This window comes from Polypterus senegalus, chromosome 8 (genome assembly GCF_016835505.1).
Source record: "Polypterus senegalus isolate Bchr_013 chromosome 8, ASM1683550v1, whole genome shotgun sequence".
Lineage (NCBI taxonomy): Eukaryota > Metazoa > Chordata > Cladistia > Polypteriformes > Polypteridae > Polypterus > Polypterus senegalus.
In genome coordinates this window covers 97,766,324-97,787,561 of record NC_053161.1, presented here as the reverse complement: position 1 = coordinate 97,787,561, position 21,238 = coordinate 97,766,324, and the positions used below count along the sequence as shown (strand labels likewise).

Here is a 21,238-nt window from a genome sequence, read left to right as displayed (position 1 = left end):
TTTTTTTGCTCGTTCTTTCAAGAAAGTTGACAGTGTCGATGGCAAAATTCTGAATTCACTGGCAATGTCTTTTTTCTTTTTGCCGCAATCGAGAGCTGCAAAAATGTACAGTTTTTTTTTTTATAATATGAACTGTTATCGTTTTTTTATGTCTGCCATTTCTATAGGAGGGTGACAATGAGTTAAATTCCAATGGATGTTTTTCAAATGTTGACGAGAAATACGCAAAAGGTATCACTAAAAACCTCAGAAAACAAAAAAGGCAAAAAAAAAAAAAACGAGGAAAGTTTGAAGAAAGAAAAAAAAATGACAATGTTTCTGTTTGGGGGATTGTTGTGCACAACTAAGCTGTAGCCACAGAACTAACTGCTCTGTGGATGATTTTAAGGTCTTTGGGCACTTCGTTGTAATGAAAGTATCTTCTGAATGTACTTCGTAGTAACAAGATTTTTATAGACTCATGTCATATGGGGAAACTGTCGGGACCATAAAAATACTTCGTTGTAATAAAAATGTTGTCGTTAAGATATTTGTTGTAACGGAATATTATCTGTATATTCATTTGATTGTTTAAAGTTGATTATATGGAAAGAGGGAGGTACAGTGGGGTGCTTCAGGGAATGATATTGGCCTATCCTTTTATTAGTTGCTTTACAGTTTACGAAGGTGAGTGGTGGCTCAAGATCTAGGCTAAGGATCTGTGCTGGTATATGGGAGGTTACCATATACCATATATAGGTTCCTGAGCACTTGAGCATGTGACCCAACATTTGCGCGATAGACATATGAGCGCCGACAGAATAGCGCCGATTAAAACGCGGCGTCAAAATCGCGCCGACAAAATCGTGAAAGTTTCATTAAATATGAATTACTAGTTTGAAGCATATATAATAATGTTTATTTTAGAAGTCAATATTATGAGACGCGGCATGCCATCAGCACAGCACGCAGATAGTCTTTAAGATCACGCCCTGCATATGTAGGAAGAATTGCAGCAAGACGTCTTGATAGTTAGACTTGCTGGCTGTCTGACTGCTGGTAATTCCGCTTTGTATACGACGCTTCATGCCAACCCTTGACTGAGTTATTTGTTTGCAGCATGCCGTCAGCAGTTATAACAGTTATAACCTAGCACATAATGTGTACATAATGCGCACGTACGCGTCCTACTCTCTTGGCCTCTCTCGCGATTTTATCGTGGCGATTTTGTCGGCGCGCATTTGTCGAAAACCAGTTAGCGGGTTTGTCGTCACTCATTTGTCCGTTGCGGTTTTGTCGGGGCGCATATGTCTATTGCGCTTTTGTTGGTGAACCCTTGAGCAAGGCTCTTAACCTGCAATTGCTCCATAAGTGCTGTACAATGGCTAACCCTTCGCTCTAACCCCAAGGGGTATGCAAAAATTAACAAATTCCTACTATAAGAAATTGTATAAGGCAAAATAAAGAACAACAAAAACAAGGTGCGTGGTAGCGATCAGCCCGCTTTCAGCATTTTGGGTCCAATGGTTATAAACTTTGTAATTTCATGTTTTAACATTAAATAAACATTTAATAAAAGCTTTAATCAAATGTTCATGTACAAAACCCCTAAAATACACAAAATTGCACGAATGAGTTTAAATGATAGTTGAATGACAATTGAAGTTCTTTGATATTGTACTTTGGGTACCCATTACAAGTGTGAAGACATAATTGGAGCAAAGAAGGGATTGCTATTGTATGATTAACAAGGTCTTCATAATTCACCAGGCTTTATTGTATTAATACATTTGCATTCCACTGGAAGTGAACAGATTTATTGGTACACCTCCATGAAAAAAGAACAACAATTGTCTCTGAAATAACTTGAAACTGACAAAAGTAATTGACACCCATCATTGTTTATTTTGTATTTAACAATAACCTGAATATTTATTATAATGATACAAATGAAAATGGCATGGGCAAAATGATGGGATACTTAACCTAATATTTTGTTGCACAACCTTTAGAGGCAGTCATCGCAAACGAACAATTCCTGTAGCTCTCAATGAGATGTCTGCTACTGTCAGCAGGTAGTGAGCATAATATTCCAGCTGTGTCAGTTTGAAGGGTGCCTCCTGTAGACTGCGTGCTTCAGAATAATCCAATGTTTTGGTCTTAGCCATTTTTGGGTGTTTTTAGCTGTTATTTTAGTTCATTATCCTGCTGGAAGATACTTGACTTGTGATTGAGACAGAGCTTTCTGATACAGATTCTGATAATTATGTTTCGCTCCAGAATGACTTTGTAGTCTTTAGATCAAGGGTTCTTAACCTGAGGTCTGTGGACCCCTAGGGCATCCCTAGATGGATTTCAATGGGTCCAAGAGAGTCTGATAAAAATTAACATTTATATTCACTATACATCGGGTACTGTTGATTTAGAGTAGATGTAGTAGTAGTGGTAGTAATGGTAGTAGAAAATATGGTAGTAGTAGATCTGTTTTAGTTTCCACAAGAGGATTGTATTTCAGAATTTTAATGATTGTCCATTACTTTTTGCATAAAGTTTAATAATACTTTGCATATGAGACAATCACATCTCAATAAATAAAGAACATTGTGTTAATTGCATGCAAAGTTGAGTTTATGTGAATATTTCTGGGGAAGGGGGTCCATAGCTTTCATCAGACTCTTAAAGGGGTCTGTGGCTCAAAAAAGGTTAAGAATTAATGCTTCAGATTTCATTGTTCCCTTCACATTGTTCCCTTCAATGCACTTAAAGCAACCCCAAAACATAACCAGCCTCCTCTATGTTTTCATTTTCTTTAAAAGATTCATTGCTATGTTTAAGGAAAATTTAGAAGGCATCAATATTTGTTTAATTTTATGAAAATCATTTTGGTTTAATTCATGGAATGGTTTGATATTTTTCTGAAGCTAGGCAAAAGTAAAACTGAACTGTTGACAAATTTGATACAATAATGTATGTATTTTTTGGCATTTTATATACAGTTAAGGTCTTGACCACAGATTGTTACTTATGTTAAACTAGGAATGAATGTGCGGACTGCCAATATTCATCAAGAAGGGTTTGTACATTATGTGGTGAGACTGTTCATGATATATTTGTTTAAAGTAGTTACCATTCTCCTTCGGAAATGTACATTAATTTTTTATATTGGCCATTTACTGTATGTGTTTATGAGTACTGCTATATTAAAGAAACTTAGATATAGAGGAGATATCCAAAGTTATTTTTTTTCATCTACTTTTAACTTTAGAAATGCGGACAGCGTGAACAAATGCTTTGAAATAGAGCAAGCACACTAAATATGAGTATAAGTGAACCATGCCAGACATGAAAGCCATCCCCTTGTGTTATTGGCTAGTTGTTTTTCACAGAGATCTATGAACCACATTAATCTAAAAATGATGTCAAACCTGTGGAGACCTATAATGTGACAGTAATTTAGTATGTATAGTAACTGAACCCACATGCTTCTAATGGTTCTTAACTTCTTCAGGCAAAATGGTTCTTGTCTATTCATACATTCTACATCAGGAATTCAAGCATGGCCAGTAATTATTAATGTACACCCTGTATACAGATGATTGATCTGATGCAGTTGGGCTAAGGTCGATTTAGATTTATTGGTAGGCTGAAAATTAAATGCCATATTTTGTTTTAGACTAGTAATAATGAATCCACAATAATACTGAATTTATAGTGTATACATTATAAAAGCTATTTTTGATAGTGATATCCTCTGTATATATTTAAAGCACAAATTTGTTTCTTTGTTCTTTATGCACCATTTTGTTTTTCAAGCCACAGAAATCTGGCATAGCAGTACAGTACTTCTCCAGTCAATTTTTTGTTATATAATTTTGGGCTCGCTTCTTTGGGGGCAGCAAGGTAATTCAGGGTCAGTACAAGACACACTAGTGTGATCAATCAACATAGAGACAGCACCACAGAGTCTGTAGTAGTAGTTTAGTGGTTAGTGCAATTAACTTTCACTATTTTATTTTTTACTTTTACTATTACATTTAACTTCTGTGAATGAAACACAAGAGACACAGATAAAGAGTTGGGGTACCAATGTGGTGACCTCATATACTTGGCTTAGGCCAGTTAATAAACAGCTTTTATAGACAGGAGCTCATAACAGAACTGACATAATATGGCAAATGGAGGATTTATATGGTAGGTAGACCAGAAGGGGTGGGTCCAGAAGAGCGGGAACCAGAAGTGATGTCAGCAGTGGAAGGGCCAGTCAGCTGGTCTGCAGAAGGAGAAAGAGAGAAACAATTAGAGCAACAACCCCTGGCTCAGCTTGTAATCACAGTTTTTCAAACCCTTAAGCTGTCTCACCTGGGCACATGAGTAACACGCTAACCTCCAAGCCCAGACCCATCAGTTTGGACAGCCCAAACCAACAGGTTGTGAACCTGTGAAAGAGCATTACCATTGGCATGGAAAGTGCCCTGGTGATGGAAGACAGTAAACTTTTAAGGCAGGAGATCTAAAAAACACCTTGTAACTTGCAGATTCAATTCCTTGTGCACCGCCAACCATTGGAGAAAAGTATGGTCAGTAATGAGGGTAATCGCATGGCCTAAGATGTAACACCTCAGTTGGGTAGCCACCCATTTGATCGCCAGAGCCCTTCGTTCCAAAGTCGCTTACCTGGTTTCCCGTTCCAGCCGTTTCTGGCTCAGAAATATGATGGGGAGTTCAACAGCACCGATGCTCAGCTCAGCATGGCACCAAGACCTGTATCCAAAGTGTCAGTCCTGAGAATAAAAGGCAAAGAAAAGTCCAGAGCCATTAACATAAGTGCTGACATAAGGGCTACTAGAATCCCTGAAGCCTATGAAAAAAGTTGTAATGCTGAGTCACCTTAAATTCCTTGACACCTCTTCATCAGCATCTTTGTTTTGCAAACATAACACACATGAAATGTATGTACAGTGATCCCTCGCTATATCACGCTTCGACTTTTGGGGCTTCACTCTATCGCGATTTTTTCTCATACACGCTTACGTCACTACGCATGCGCTTTCTGAGAACTTTTATCTAAGCCTCACGATTGCTCCTAAACGTGCTGCTTTTTCTAAGCCTTCTGACAATAAAACTAAGCGCCGGAGGAAGATGCTTACTATCCAGGAGAAGGTGAAACTCTTGGATATGATCAAAGATGGCAATACCCTACAAAAACCTCCTCACACATATGAAAAGACAGCGCCAACAACTGCCTATCAAGATGTTCTTCAGCCATGCACCCAGACACCTACTGCCTACTCCTAGTACTCCTTCAGCTGAAGAAGACAACGACTGACCTGCTGAAGATACTGCCCCACCTGAAGACTCTCCTACTGAGGTCGTGCCTTCACAGGTTAGTGGTTGTGTGTAAGAACTGTGTGTGTGTGTAATTAAATGTACAGTACAATAATCTACTATATAAAATCGGTCAGGATTGTTCTTCCGTCCTATGAGTGCAAAGCTTATCAAAGACTTACTTCTTGTGGTTTGCGGTACGAAGTGATGCGATGTGAGCAGAGTTCTGGTGCTCCCATCATTCCCTTGCTTTTGTGCGTGATGCGCTGGAAAAATAGACAAAATTATGTCTCTGGAAATAATTAATGTTGATGGAGTACAAATGCCTCATCACATAGTAAATATCAGGGGAGATTGTGCTTGCTTATTCTCATCTATAGCTTATTTAGTGCACGAAACTCCGTCTTTAGCGGTACAGATTCGGGCTGACATTGTATGACTTTGTACAGGCACTCGAGGGGATAAAAAAACGTAGGTTTTCGGGACATGTTATGAATGGGCACTTTGATGTTCTCATTCCCTACACTTACATGCCTGATATACACATGGAGCGTGCACAAATTGAGGATAAAAGTCGGTTGCCTTAAAAGGCGGGTGAGCCTAGTAATAATATGATATTTGTAACGTCTAATATGTCTTATGTTCTCTTATTTTGTCTAATATATTGGGTAATACGAGTGTAATGGTGACTAAAGGGTGTTATTTCATGTCTAGAGGGCTCTAATAATGTTAAAAAACGTATTCAGAAGGTTGTGGACAGGTTTTCTATAACTACCTGCGAAAATATTTGATTTATAAATAAAGAATCCTACTTCGTGAAAATTCATTTATCTCAGTAGAGTCTGGAACGGATTAACCGTGATAAATGAGGGTTCACTGTATTCCAAATGACAATATATTATTTACCCTCTACAATTACAGACTCCTCACACCCAGATAAACAGACTTGAGTGGGGAGAACTTCAGCTGCGGCAGTGGGGGGATGGGATAACAGGCTGCTTGCTGCTTGACACATTTGCAAAACAAAGATGCTGATGAGGACATGTGAGGGAATTTAAGTTGGCTGAGCATTACAACGTATTTCGTAGTTTTCAGGGATTCAGGGATTTTAGTGTTAAGATCACGAAAAGCAATGTCTGACTTTGAATACCATATCACTGCATCTGGAGCCCGCTTCTTTGTTAGGTCAGTCAAGGGTGCCGCCCTCTCAGAGAAGTGAGGCACAAACTGGCGGTAGTAACCTGCTAACCCTACGAAGGCCTGGACTTGCCTCTTGGTTTTTGGATGGGTCCAATTGAGAATGGCATCTATTTTGGAACAATGTGGTCTTGCAATACCCCTGCCCACCAGGTAGCCAAAATATATGACCTCCATTAGCCCAAAATAGCATTTCTTGGGGGTTTATCAGGAGGCCGGCTTCATCTAATGTATGGAGCATAGCTCAAACCTGCTGTAGATACTGCTTACAGGTGCTGGAATAGATGACAACATCATACAGGCTGCACTGTATGTGTTGTGGGGGCACAGCACTCTATCCACCAGATGCTAAAAAGTCACTTGTGCCCCAAGCAACCCAAATGGAACGACGCAATACTGCCAGTATCTGCTAGTGGTGCTAAAAGTAGGCTTTACCTTTGTGGAGTCCATTGAAGGAACCTGCCAACACCCTTTTGTCATGTCAAAAGTGGTCAGATATTCTGCTTTACCGAGTCGCTCCAGGTGGTTGTCCACTTGTGACATTGGATAAGCATGAAATTGGGAGAATTGATTAAGCCGATGGAAGTCATCGTAAAACCTCCAACTTCTTTCTGGCTTAGTGACCAAGACAATGCTCATCGAAGATGTAGTAAGTCTGCTGCCCGTCACCATTCAAAATACTGCTTGGTCCCAGTAATATTGGATGGTAGTGTGCTCAAAAATAACATAATAGGATTCAAAATAATAGCTGTTTTGCAATGGCATTAGCAGTATTAACAGCAGGTCGTTGCTCAGTGGTGTTTGTTCTTCATAGAATGTTCTTCATGTTTATTAAGATTTGTTCCAGGTGATTTCAAATATGTATTGCAACAAATAGAAATGTAAACAGTTAAAGTTTTGGGGCTCTGTAATAAAAGTAGTTTAACTTGGCACAAACAAAACAAAAGAATTTGGTGTAGGAAATTTCTAAGTACCTACAGCAGATTCTAATTCTTCCCTGTTGGAGGATCCATCTTCTTCAGTAGCAGATCCATGTAGCAGTAGTGACTTCCAGTTTGGGAACGTCTTAAGTAGCAGAATCAATGGAAGGGGCAGAACCATTATAGCTAGGGCAGACATGATGTCAGAATTCCTCCAAAAATGCCCACCTCCATTCTAAGGTTGCCACCCCTTTATCACTACTCATGTTTTTTATTTGGACAAAGCCCACAAAGTCTTACCCAGGACTTGCATATCACAAAGTTCAAAAGAAGAACAAAAAGTCTCTAAAAATGTTGCATTGATTTTCTTCAGCTTTTTCCCATGTATAGTTTTCAAAATTATGACATGTCTAAGATTATACTGCAAAAGAAATTAGACATAAAGACTACGTGTTACTGGTTTTATCATCACAGTACATAAAGAACAACACAAAAACAGACTGCACAGTTATGACAAAACCTGGGCTGGGAAATAAAATACCTGTAAAAATATTGTAATATTGTACAGTTACTTGGTATAAACAAAATTTACATTAAAAAAACAATATTCTGAATAATCAGCATTTGATAATATTTTTCGTTAAGATTACTAGCTTGCTGAAGCTGTGATGTAGGACATTGTACATGTATTACACAACCACCAAAAGTGTGTATTATTGTGAACATGATTTATTTTACCAAGCAATATGGGTCTTTTTTATTTATATGTACATATTTTTGAAATGATTGAAAATGAATTGGTTGGCTTTCAATAGTTTTATGAGCTCATTTGGTTTATTCGTAAATGCTGTTTTTGTTAATATCACATTTTCCTGAACTGAAACAATCTCTGTCCCATAACTACTACAAACCATGTAATTATTTACCTGTAAAACATTTTGGCAAATATTTGTGACAAAGGGTCTTATGTTAGTTACTGTATCTGTCAGCACATGGACAGTACATCTGTTGCAAGAATGTACTAATTTCGATACATTTTTGGAAACTGTCTAGTGGAATGTTTCTACTTTAGCACTTGTTTTGTTTTATTTCTAAAAAAATAATTCAAAAGGTTTTCTAGTCACCATCATCTTTCAAGTTACTGTACGCTGAATTGTGGTCCATTCAATGAACACAAACATGTTAATACACTATGGAATGCCATTGTATTGCAATCACTGTGACTGACAATTCCTTTTACTGGTTTGGCGCAATAATCTTGCTTCATCCTTCATTCCTTTAAGATTTGTCACTGCTCCTCCAAGTAACTGCTTTTTTCTGGTGAAATATAGTTAATGCTATCTGTTGAAATAAAAGGGAAATATAATAGACCGTTAAAAAGAAAACAGTGTATACTTCAGTCATACTCATGAATGCACTATGTACAATAAGATTTTACTTTATTGAGCATTTAAATCACATTGCAATAAGTGTCACGCCAGAGAGAATTAAAGAACCAGAAGCTAAACTAGAGGTAAACACCAAAGCCGTAGTCTGAAAACCAGGAAATTAAAAAAGGAATCTAGCAACAAAACCGAAACATAAAGTGAAACTCATAGTTGAAAATATCAGAAACAGATATTTTTAAGCTTAAACAAACAAGAATCACAAATAAACTTTAAGGAATCCACAAAATCAGATGAGGAAGTGATCCCAGAGAGTGACCTTTATACCCCATGACCCCTAAAATTACTTGCTTCGTGACCTCTGACGTTGCTTTTAATAACTGCATAATAACCATCAGACACAGCTTCTTGTGAAGAAAAAAAATGGTATTACAGGAGAACACAAATCAATAAATAATAATGTGTTAATTATAATAACAAAACATAAAATGATGCTCCGAATAAGAAAATAATCATCATGTCAATAAGAAAAACAGTTCAGTCAAAAATACAATTAAGGTCATATTTCATATATGTTTAAAATTGAATTAAAGTCAAACTTTTCACCCCTCTCCTAAATAATCTATGTAAGCACAGTGCCCACTATGAAGTAGTTGCTCACGTATATTGAGACATAAAATATGCCAAACAGATACCTGACATGTTTATTTTAAAATGGTACGCATGAATTCTTGACAAATTCTGGTGAAAGCTTTGGACCATTCCTTGATGAACTCTTTATCTAGTTTTATATTGTATAGGGCATCGCCTACCTGCTCTGTTATGAAGGGAGGGTTACAATTCTTCCAAATGAGTACGATAAGTCAACATGCAAGCAATGTAGTGTAGGATGTCATGATAGAATTTCTGTTACACATTGTTCCATTAGGTCTTATTTCAGATAATGCTATTAAAGGAATTGGGGAGGGGGGCTGTAAATTCAAAACTATCTGACAGATAAGCAAATATTTTTCCCCAGAATAGTGTGAGATTGGGGCATTCCAAAAACAAATGGATATTGACTCTGATTTAAAATAATTTGATCGGAGATAGGGGCACACGTTGTAATTTTTAAATGAATTACAACATGCTTTGGACAGATTGATCAACAATGTATTGGGTCCAGGGGAGAATTACATTTCTAATTTTAAATTCTAATTGAAAGATCCCATTTTCATTGTTACTTAAAATCATTCCACAGTGCATTCCTTTATGCTGAAAGACTGGTACTGAAGAAATATAAAATAAAGGTGATGCTGCTCTTCTTCATCCTTACTAACTAGTACAGCTTCTAGCATAGATATTGATGGAAAATTGGCAGATTTCTTTTGACAGTTTCTAACATGTACATTGAAATAGAGGTGTGTTACTGAAAGATTGTGTTTGAATCATAGTTGTTCAGAATATGTATAAATGTTGTCTGTACATAGTTCTCTAAGGGAGTTCGAGAGACTTCCATTAATTAAACACGGTGTAGATCAGTGGTTTTCAAGTTAAGCCCTGGGGAACCCCTACAGCTGCATGTTTTCATCCCAACAAATTTCTCATTTAATGTGTTATTCTTACTTTTAATTGTGTAGATTATGTAGATTAGGGCAGGATTATTTGATTTTCGTGCATGGTAGAATATGAGGAAAGTATCTCAGCCTTAAAGTATCTATGTTTGTAATATATTTTGTGGAAATAATGTACTACCTGATAGCTTAGAAAAATAATAGTTATTTACTATAGCACAGAGCAAAGCATACAGAGACAAGTTAACAAATTAGGAGTGTGTGACCTTCTGCAATCTCTTCAGGTATCTTCTAAGCACCATTTTTGCATCTAGATATTACAAGAGCACTGCAGTGGGCTGGCACCCTGCCCGAGATTTGTTCCTGCCTTGCACCCTGTGTTGGCTGGGATTGGCTCCAGCAGACCCCCGTGACTCTGTGTTAGGATATAGTGGGTTGGATAGTGGATGGATGGATGGATGGATTTCAAGAGCATTCTCTATTCTCCCCAAATACGCACCTTTCAGAAGGGTACAATGCTGAAAGAGTGGACTGTTGAAACTATAATAGTTATAAATGTTATTTTGAACATAATTGAGTAATCTCAAGACTATCATTCCCCTCTTCCCCAACTGACTACTTTACAACTGCACTTCATTATTATCTCTTACATTAACTTTTTTACATGACTTAATTATGGCAAAGTAGTTTGCTTTAGGAACCCAAATATATAATGAGAAATTGTCCTTTTAGTGCACTTGGATAATAAAAACAAACATTGTTTTTAAAGCAATGAAAACTTGCTCGTAAAATCAGTCCATTGGTTGCAGCTTTTCATTCCAACAGCTTTCCTAATGACACTCTGTTTCCTGCCTAATGTGTAGTCTTGTGCTCTGTTCTTCAACCTTGTAAATACAAATACAGCAGAATGTAGAAGAAAGGTGGGTGTGATGCAGACCATCTATTGTCCAAGTGAACAGTTATGGGCTGTAGACAGAACTGTACATATTAATTTAAATGGGAGAGACAATGAAGTGGCTTGGAACTACTTAGATTCCTGTCTTGCTTCAAAATGAAATTGGAATGAGTAAGAAAGTATGCAATATAGGGAACCAAACATGACATTTATAAACTATAAATAATATCTAAAGGAAGTCCTCAGCACCTGTATTTGTGTGGAAGGTCTGCAAATTATGACTTGTAAAGTTTTGAGTATGAGTTCTTTAAAGAGAAATAAAACAATAATGCAATTGCACCCTGAACCAAACCTTGACTGAATTTAAAATTGCTTTTTAATTTTTACTGGTAATAAAAGCCAAGCCTGAAGGAAGTTGAATTTGTGGCTTCCAAAGATTTATGATTTGCCTGTGTTTGAAGAACAGAGCATTGCTGTCTTAGTACATGGTATGATATGCGCACCATAGCTTACTCTTTTTGGTCTTTAAAATATGTCCAATTCTATGTGAAAGCATCTGGCACTACCTAATGAGCAAAGCATTTGATTAAGTCCAAAATCAGGATGGAAGCTTTAAAATCATGACCCAGAGTATTACACTCAGCAATGAATAAAATAATTTAAATTCAAAACAACACTGCCATTGTTTCTCAAGGATTACAGTAGGATCTGAAGTGTCACAATTAAGTCTGGCTTTTAACAAAAGGATATTTGATAAAAATATGTCTAGCAAAATCTTCATAAGACAGCACTGTTCAATCATAAAGAGGTGCAGTTTGATGATGACAATAAATAATATAAAAAGAACCCACCAAGTAATTTACAAACATAACATAAAGGAATAATATTTATATACAGTGGTGCCTTGATTTGCGAGCATAATTTGTTTCGGAAACATGCTTGTAATCCAAAGCACTCGTCCATCAAAACGAATTTCACTATAAGAAATAATGGAAAATCATGATTTGTTCAACAACCGAAAAATATTCATATAAAAATGATTAATACAAAATATAAAGTAAAAATACATAAAACAAATCAACCCGCACTTTACCTTTGAAAAAAAATCGTGGCTGCTGTGAGGGAGAGGAGAGGAGGAGGAGGATTATTGTGTAGGGCGACTTTCAGTATAACTAACGGAATCACTGCTATTTGTTGACTCACTGGAATCTTTTTCTTGTTTTTGCGACTTTAACAAGGAACCTATCCAATGACAGTTGCCTCCTTCGCGGAAATGTGACATAATCGCTCGCACCGCTACAGTCTTATTCGCATGGTACAATTTTTTTTGCTGCAGTACAGTTACTAAAGAACAGTCACTACACTTGGACACAAAATAAAAAAATGCTTTACATGCACACACATAGTCACAATGCTATAGTAAACAGTATACGCTTGTACGGATGTTGACTATACGAGTGAGGCATGCCGACTAAGGCCGAGAGTGGAAGACGATTACCCACAATCCCTCAGAAAGAGATACCAAGAACCACCATCGGCTCAGTTGTGATCACGTGACGCTCAGCAGACAAAGTGTATAAGTGCTACACACATTGCAAGACCTGTCTCATTTATCAAGTTAAAATTTACTAAAAATTTTAGCTTGTCTTGCAAAACACTCGTAGACCAAGTTACTCGCAATTCAAGGTTTTACTGTATATAAAATTCTCATTCCTGCTTCATCCATTTCAGGAACTCAGTTGGCAAGAGCCTATTCTAGCTGCATAACTTGCAGCAGGATTGAACCGTGAATGGTTCTCTATGATTCTTACTCATACATAAACCCAACTACAGATATTGTGCTAATTTTAAAGTAAAGTAACAGGCAAACAAGATGTAGAAAGGAAAATCAAAGTATTCTTTGAAAGATCCACATAGACACAGAATATACAGTATGTGTAAACACAGGGGCCAGGCAGGTCATTTATGGCTGTGATGCACCAGTGCTAACTGCATCCAGTAAGAAGTTTAACATAATAACATGGAAAGCATCTACAATACTCTTAAATTCCAAAGCTTTCACAATATATGAATTGCCACTTGGCCAAGTGTTTTAATTACTAGCTATATATTACCTGTGATAGGACATGCCGCTTGTGGCTGCTTTTACACACATAATTTTAAAAAAATGATACACAAAACAGAGAATTCAGAAGCCTAAATAAACCTGAACAAAATAGTTGAAACCTTCTGCACCTAACTAATATGTGTTAAAGTCTATCTTGCTATCTGGTTGGATGGCTTTCCTACTAGCCTACCACAATATCATGCCAAAGCACACCCTGACTCTCCTTCTGTCTGTTTTCCTTCAGCCTTGACTTCTTATATTCCTGCTAGTTAAGACATTTTCCATAATTCTCCCATCTCAACTTTCAGTCAGCCATTGACTTGGAATCAAATTTAACGCCTCCAAAAGGGGTACTTCCAGCAAAGCCTTTGTGTTGCTTATGGGATTGGGATGCCAACACAACTTCTCCAAGGACAGCAGGCAGAACTACACCTGAAGTCCATATACCATTCAGTTGGTTTTTTAGCACCAGGTCTCCAAGGCAATTCCACAGATGCCTGCACTATATGAGAGAACACAGTCCCCATATATTTGCTTCTGGGATTATGTATCCATTAGCAGCTATGAGCACTACTGTCCATGGTCCACTGCTCTCCAATGTCATTTGGAGCACTACATACTTCTCTCTCACTATTTTATCTTTATATTGTTGCCCTTGAAATATATGTTATATACACGACATACCGCTGCCTAGCAGATCCTGTGCTGGGATTATGGCTGTCTCACATGAGATTCATCTGTGAGACTTAAACCTGGTGGTCTAGGTAGCTAGGTACCCCTCCCTTGCATTCCTGATTCAATTCTGAATGGGGTAAACACAGTGAGACACCATGAGCTATAACTGCCTTTGCAAGCATACTGTATAAAGAATGAACATACAATTAGTAAAAGTGTGTTGCTGATTCTGTTTTATACTGTTATATTTTTTTTCCTGCGATATTTTTCTGTCTTTATCTATTACTCCTAGTATTATTTATATTCTAATAGCAGGACTTTTTCTTAGAAAGAACAATCTGCTTTTTGTTATTTCAGCTTTAGCATAGAAAGAGTTTTTGTTAAAACAAAGAACTGGTCTAACAGAAAAACTAAACACTTTAAAAATATTTTGCCAGTGGACAGTATATTATTTGAAAACATAAAAGTACATTTGGTCAGTGGCTTTGCTGTTACAGTGCTTGTTTTCCCTTCTTTAAAAGATTTCTTGATGCACAATTCCAGAAACTATTTCTTTAAGGATTTCCAGCTACCACATATGAAACACATTAAAGGTAAGTAGACCAAACAATGTCCATGGAAAAAGTAACAGCTTAAGTGACTACAGTGCCTTCCACAAAAAAGTGCTTGTCTAATTTTATTACAACATGGTATATAATACAGGCTTATGAAGAGTTAAAAGATTAGTTGCATTCAGAAGATTAAAATTCCTGGATATTTAGATCTTCTAAGAGGCCCATAGTGTTACAAGGAGACCAAAGCCATTGCTTTAAGTTGAACTAGATATTTATCCAAGAAGTCAGGTCTATGATTTTGTTGAGGTGCATTTACCTTGTTAATTGATAAACAGTAGGCATAATTCCATTGAATCTACAACAGCATGACCAATGGCAAATAAGCTATCTTCTTTAACTATGCATCTTTTTATAAATTACAGACCTGACTTTATCCATTGTGCTTCTAATCCCATTTTTTACTGTTTAAATTTTTATTTTTCACATATCTGTTAATCTTTACAAAAACATGTAATTTGTAGTATGTTAAAAACTACTGTCATTACAGTGCAATTCAATATAATGTCAGTCATTTCCTTAAGTGTGAGGGCATTATGCAATACAGTGCATTGTGGTTTTTCTGTTCTATCTTGTTTATGAATTACATGACAACACATTATTGTTGGATCTCAGTATATTAATTTTACTTAAAAGGCTCAGATTGCTAACCATATTTCATATAAGATCTCTATAAATTAAGTCATTTTTTGCAACTGTTACATTCAGCCTCATTCATACTCTATTTGAGAAACACTTGTCATAAAAAAACTATCCTTGTCAGTTGCTGGGAACTAGATACAAAGTCTCCCGTCTTTCCTTTTGGTATTATTTACCACAATATACAATGAATTATAATTACATTTATCTCAGGACTAGGGAAAAGCATATTGGAACTCATTATCACTATAGCTTTGAAGAAGAAATGTAACAAGGTTCTCATTTTTTTTAAATTGGAAGATAAAACTTCATTCCTTATGGTTTAATATTGAAACATATAAACTAAAACAAAATATTAATAGAGACAATGTCTAGAGCCAGACCTAGAGGGCTCTCCAGGTTATCTGTTTCTCTTACCCTGGCTAAGGGGTGAGAAAAATGGAGGCAATTGTTACCTCGGGATCCTTAAGGTTCACCCTGCAGTTCCAGATCTCTTCTTCTAGCACTTGGTGTTAAGAGTTTAACAGATCTGGTTACCTATTGTAGGCCATTGCCTTACATACTTCTAGTTAACATCCTTAACCTTGCTTAACCCTTCAGTGAAGCCCCTAGGTTGGAATATACCCACCTGACCTTCTGGAAAAGTGTATCTAAGCCAAAGTAATGTTAAAAGAGATTATCACATTTATTAAAACACAAAAATAAAGTAAAATGCAAATGATGCCAAATATACTGTAATATACAGTAATACATTTAGTCTGTTGCTGCTTTAACTGTTAACGTCTATAATACAAATATCTCTCTATTATAAAAAAAAATCTTGGAAGGCTTGGAAGGAGACAATACGTGATTTTCTCGGAGACACTTTAATGTCCCACGAGACAAGGCAGTGAGATAAAAGGACAGCTGCTGTACAGGCTTTTAAATGATCGATGCGCAGCGCAACAAACAGAACACGGAGCTTGGCAGAGGCAGCAGCAAGCCAGCAGCTGATCAGCCAGCATCTCCTTCACAACGCGAGTGGCAGAGACAGGAAGTAGCGAAGCGAGCAGGGGGCTTCAAGATGATACGTATTTATTTCAAATCTTTTTGGGTTTTTATTTAGAATTCCTTTTCAAAAGTATCCAGAGCTTCCAACTTACTTTCATCACGCCCAGGACACTTCCTAATGAGAAGGTATACTACTTCTTTTTGTATAGACAGTTTCTTTTTAAATCTAATAACCCTAATACATAAGATTAAAATATACATTACTTTGCATAAGTAATTTTCCTAATTTCTAAATCTGTTTTCACTGCCATTTATCATAAGCTTCACACTATTCAAAGTTGCTATGATTAAACAGTCAGTTAATTATTTCAGACCATAATTCTAGGATAATAAAACCAACTCAAAAGTTCAAGTTTTCTTGCTGATCTTAACTAAAGAATTGGCTTTTCTGGTTTTAAATGATACCCTTAACCTTATGTACAGCTCATTGCTTAATTTTCAAATGCCAGCCATTTGAACAGCCATGTCATTGACAGTCTCAGTCATTTGATATCTGAGTTCCTTCTGTCCATTTCTGACCAGATCTGGTTCTTAGTCTGAGCTTTTGCTGGTGGTCCTTGGTGAACTGTTTTCTTGACAATGGTATAGATACAATTTTTGAGCCTTTATAGGAAATAGCCTTGTCGAAAACCATAAACTACTGCATGAAGTAAATAAACTGCCTCACAACTCCAGCTACCTGAGTTTGATTCCTGACCTGGGGCCTCATGCATAACGGCGTGTGTAGAACTCACACTATAAAATGACATGAGCACAAAAGCCGAAATGTGCTTATGCACAGAAAAATCCAGATGCAGGAATTGTGCATTCACCAACTTCCGAGTTCTTGCACTACATAAATCCCGGTCAGCGTGAAAAGTAACCCTCGTGCACACACTTGTTGCCCTGCCCCAACTCCTCCCAGAATTACGCCTCTTTGAATATGCAGATCAATATAAATAGCCCTTAAGCTCAGCATTCTGTGAAAAGACAATGACAAAAGCAAGAGGGAAAATGGAAGAATTTCAGCGAATACCAAGTGGAGGCATGGAAAACATACTATTTATTGGTTTAAACATTGGTATAAACAACAAAAGGAAGCTGATCGAGTGACATAGCGTGTCGGAGAAACTCGAAAGCTCAAGTTCACAAAGTCGCACAGTGCCCGAAATAAAAAAGAAGTTGTCAGATATCAAAGTCGCCGTGAAAAGGCGAGTCGCAGCCCACTGTCTAAGTGTCATGTGAAAGCTTATTAGGGTACAGAGGAAAAAAAAAAGGCACACAGAGGGGAAAAAGCACGCAATGTCAACTTAAGTCTCGAAATTTCCACTTTAATCATGTAGTTTATTTTGTCATTAAAGTAGAGCATCGTAAACTTCATCTTAAAATCGTTTAATTAAACTGTTTCTCAAATCACATCGTAAGTAAAGTAGCACGTTAAATGCTTTGTTTTGTATGTGTTCTTCTATGTGCTCTATGTGTGTGAATCACTAGTGCTTCTTAAACCAGCTTTTTCTACCTCAGACACAGAATCCATTACATCCGTGATATTACAGCTCTCTGATTAACTAAAATACTGAGATGTATACATGATATCATTTTCATAATGATGGGAGTTAAAGCACGTTATTAAACATGGGAACACGATGGCCCAGTGATTGTGCATGACCTTCGATGAAATAATTTATTGCAGCAGTACTCAGGGCCAGGCTCTAGGCTCATGGCGGCCCTGGGCAGAGGAAGAATCGATGGCTCCTTCGCCCGCCAATGTCAATATGGTATTATATGCATGGCGGATGGCCACGTCCGTTGTGGACACTGCATAGCCACCTCATGCTCATGACACAAGTGTTTAACTTTTCTCAAAATTTACCGCTGTGTTTTTAGCTGTGTTGTTATTTTCTGTTTCTGTTTTAAATTCAATATATATTGGTGTGGCGGCCCCTGGGATTTGGCAGCCCTGTGCAGGTGCACAGTTTGCACATGCCTAAGGCCGCCCCTGCAGTACTGTCTCTTTCTTTCTCCAAGTAACCGATCGCCACACAATCAGTTCTGTAATGGATGTTAAGCCATCTGTGAGCTTATAACGCCGATTCTTCAAATCTTTTAAGGATCATTGAAATATCTTCATAGTACATGTTTAATTATTCTATCTTTCACACCAGTCCAAGTGAAGCATACAGTGCGTTCCAGGAACAATCGTGAGCGGACCGCCAGATCCTTGCTAGCGTAGCAACACTGTGTCCTTTAATTATTAAAATATAGATTATTTAAATGAAGTTTTATCCGTATAATATAATAAACATATTTTGCTGCATTTCATCTTAAAAATGATATTGTCATCGTATATAAATACACTCTTTATAAAGTGGCTCAGGTTGTGCAATATTATAACTGTACTGCAAGTTAACAGTGAGGTAACTGTACTAATAAGTACTAACAGTTCTACAAGGAGCAGCTGATGGACTGATTGAGTGCATTTAGAGTTCTTGGGATGAAACTGTTTCTGAAACGTGAGGTCCGTACAGGAAAGGTTTGAAGTGTTTGTCATATGAGAAGCAGTTCAAATGTGAAGCATGGCTGAGGCAGCGTTTGCTTGATGCTGTATACCGATAATTCTGTTTCTGATCAGCTGATCCAAGTGGTGCAGTGAGAGTAATATGGAAAAAGATGATCCGCTGTGGCAACCCCTAACGAGAGCAGCTGAAAGAAGAAAAAGAAAGTGCAGTGAGAGTAACAACGCTAAAGCAGCTATGGTATTTAGAATAGTTTGACCATTCCGTGGGCCATTATATTGTTACAAGTTAATTACAATCAGATGCATTAAACCAATAAACAATATGTGGTTAATTTCAGTGTATTTATAAAACTGCGTCAGGAAAAAGAAAGGATAACCACACTGGAACAGTAGCACTGCTTTGATGCCTGGTGCCTCCAGTCTGCAAAACCAAGCGGAGAACTTGCGTACGACAGGGTATGAAGTACCGTGGAAATGTGCGTGGCTTTACGCCAAGTTTAGGTTTTATACATCGCGATCTGAAGGTGGAAACGTTCTTACACAACATTTCTGTGCATATGCACCGTTTATACATAAGGCCCCTGGTCACTATCTGTGTTGAACATCATGTTCACTTCTTTTAGCAAATGTTTAATATGAATACTTTGGAGTTTCCTTTTATTTTCTTCAATGTTTGTATTAAGTTAACTGCCAACTCTAAATGAGAAATGAAGCTGTGAAAAGGTTAGAGTGAGACATAGCATCTGTAAAAAAACTGAGTCAGTAGAGACCAAAAGGCAACCTGAATCTCTGCTGAGATTTCTTGTTCGTTTCCCAAAGACATTCTTTTTAAAAAGACTTTGAGAGCGTCAGGGAGCTCACTAATAGTAAAGGAGCTTCTAAAAGAGAAGCGTCAGCCCATGAAGGTTTAGGTGAAGTCAATGAAGAAATTAAGGAGCCAAGTGCATCCAGAGAAGGGGGGAATCAGATGAAAAAATATCAGAAGAGAAATCCACAAAATGATCATTCATTTCCAGGTTTTTTTTGCAATATTTGTGTTTTGATTTAACAGCTTAAACAGAGGTGAAATATTCACATTTATGTATCCTGTGAGCTAACAGTTTACTTGGCTTTGCTTTATAAGTATAACATTGTGTCCTGGTATGATATTCTTGAAATTCAGCCGTATGTAAAAGAAGCCCATTGAGATTGCCCTTGGTCTGGTAATATAGATGTCAAGTTCTGGCTGTAATATGTAAGGATATATGTATAAATTCCAAATTATTCAAATGTAACTTGAGTTGTGTAATTCTTTTCTTCTTTGACTTTTAAAACATTGGCTTGTTTTCAGTTTTAGCTCATTTTTCAAAGAACCTCTTTTTCTTTAGTTTTTTTTCAAGTAGTCCGAATAATAAAGACTACATAAGTAACTACCTATACACCACACTTCATTTGCTGAAAGTCACTTCATCCTCCGCAATTAAAATTTATTATTATCCATATTTATGTTTTTACTGTTGTGTTAATGTTCCTAAAGGAAATACAATAGATATTTCCCTTTGATAGATTGTACTTACACACAGGCTCAGCTGTGGTACTGAAGGTTTGATCTATTATGTGTTTGTGCCCATTATTATATACTGGAAAAACCATAAAACATGTTTAGACACCATGTAGCAGAACACAAGAGCAATATTTGCTTAAACATGTCATATCCATAATTTTTTGACAAACTAATTTCTTTTCAACTAAAATGTACTGTACTGGAAACCATAAAACTGCTCATATTAGACAGAAATTCTGATCTGTTACGTAGGGAATTATTCCTGATTTTCACATTAAAAAAACGTCAGTCCATTTGGACATAATGTGGAAAATGATCTTAGCTGCTTACTTTAAATAGGAGAGACTCACTCAAACAACCCCTGTCCCTCTTTGGTATACACCATCCAACTTAATAAAAGCAAAAGTGTCTGGGTGTCTGTCTCCGTGTCCGTCTGAGTTCTGTATCTCTGTCATTCCAAACAATGGTGCATCACAAACATTTTCAGTAACAAAATGCATTGCTTTTAACATTCCAATAGATGGTGCATCACAAACATTAACACTACTTTGACAAATCCCATACCAAGTGGCATATAAAACAGGGACACATGAAAATGTTAACACTGAGGTCTACAATGATTACTTAGATTTTAACCCATTTTATACAGGTAACACAAGCAATGTACACATAATACTTTATGTAGATATAAAAATGTACTGTCTTTTATTGGAACTTGGATTTTTCTATTCTTAAATAAATTCAGTTATACATAAAAGTAGCTTCAAATTATTTTAATTTTTTAAAATCTGTATTCTTCTTAACCCTTGTACATAGTGAAGAACTGCTATTTTAACAGTGTCTGTTTCTTCCTATTTAATTT

At 36.9% G+C, this 21,238-nt stretch overlaps 1 long non-coding RNA gene across 2 annotated transcripts in view; it reads right to left on the bottom strand.

Moving 5' to 3' along the window:
- Positions 1-4,049: 4,049 nt before the first annotated feature.
- LOC120534145 overlaps positions 4,050-21,238 on the bottom strand; it is a 33,962-nt gene continuing 16,773 nt past the window's right edge. The window contains exons 2-5 of one of the 2 annotated variants that reach the window (XR_005634688.1): positions 8,546-8,762; positions 6,937-7,842; positions 4,654-4,760; positions 4,050-4,249 (exon numbers count right to left, since the gene is read on the bottom strand). This is a non-coding gene — a long non-coding RNA (uncharacterized LOC120534145). The remainder of the gene's footprint in view (positions 4,250-4,653; positions 4,761-6,936; positions 7,843-8,545; positions 8,763-21,238) is intronic. The other variant, XR_005634689.1, reaches the window with a different exon arrangement.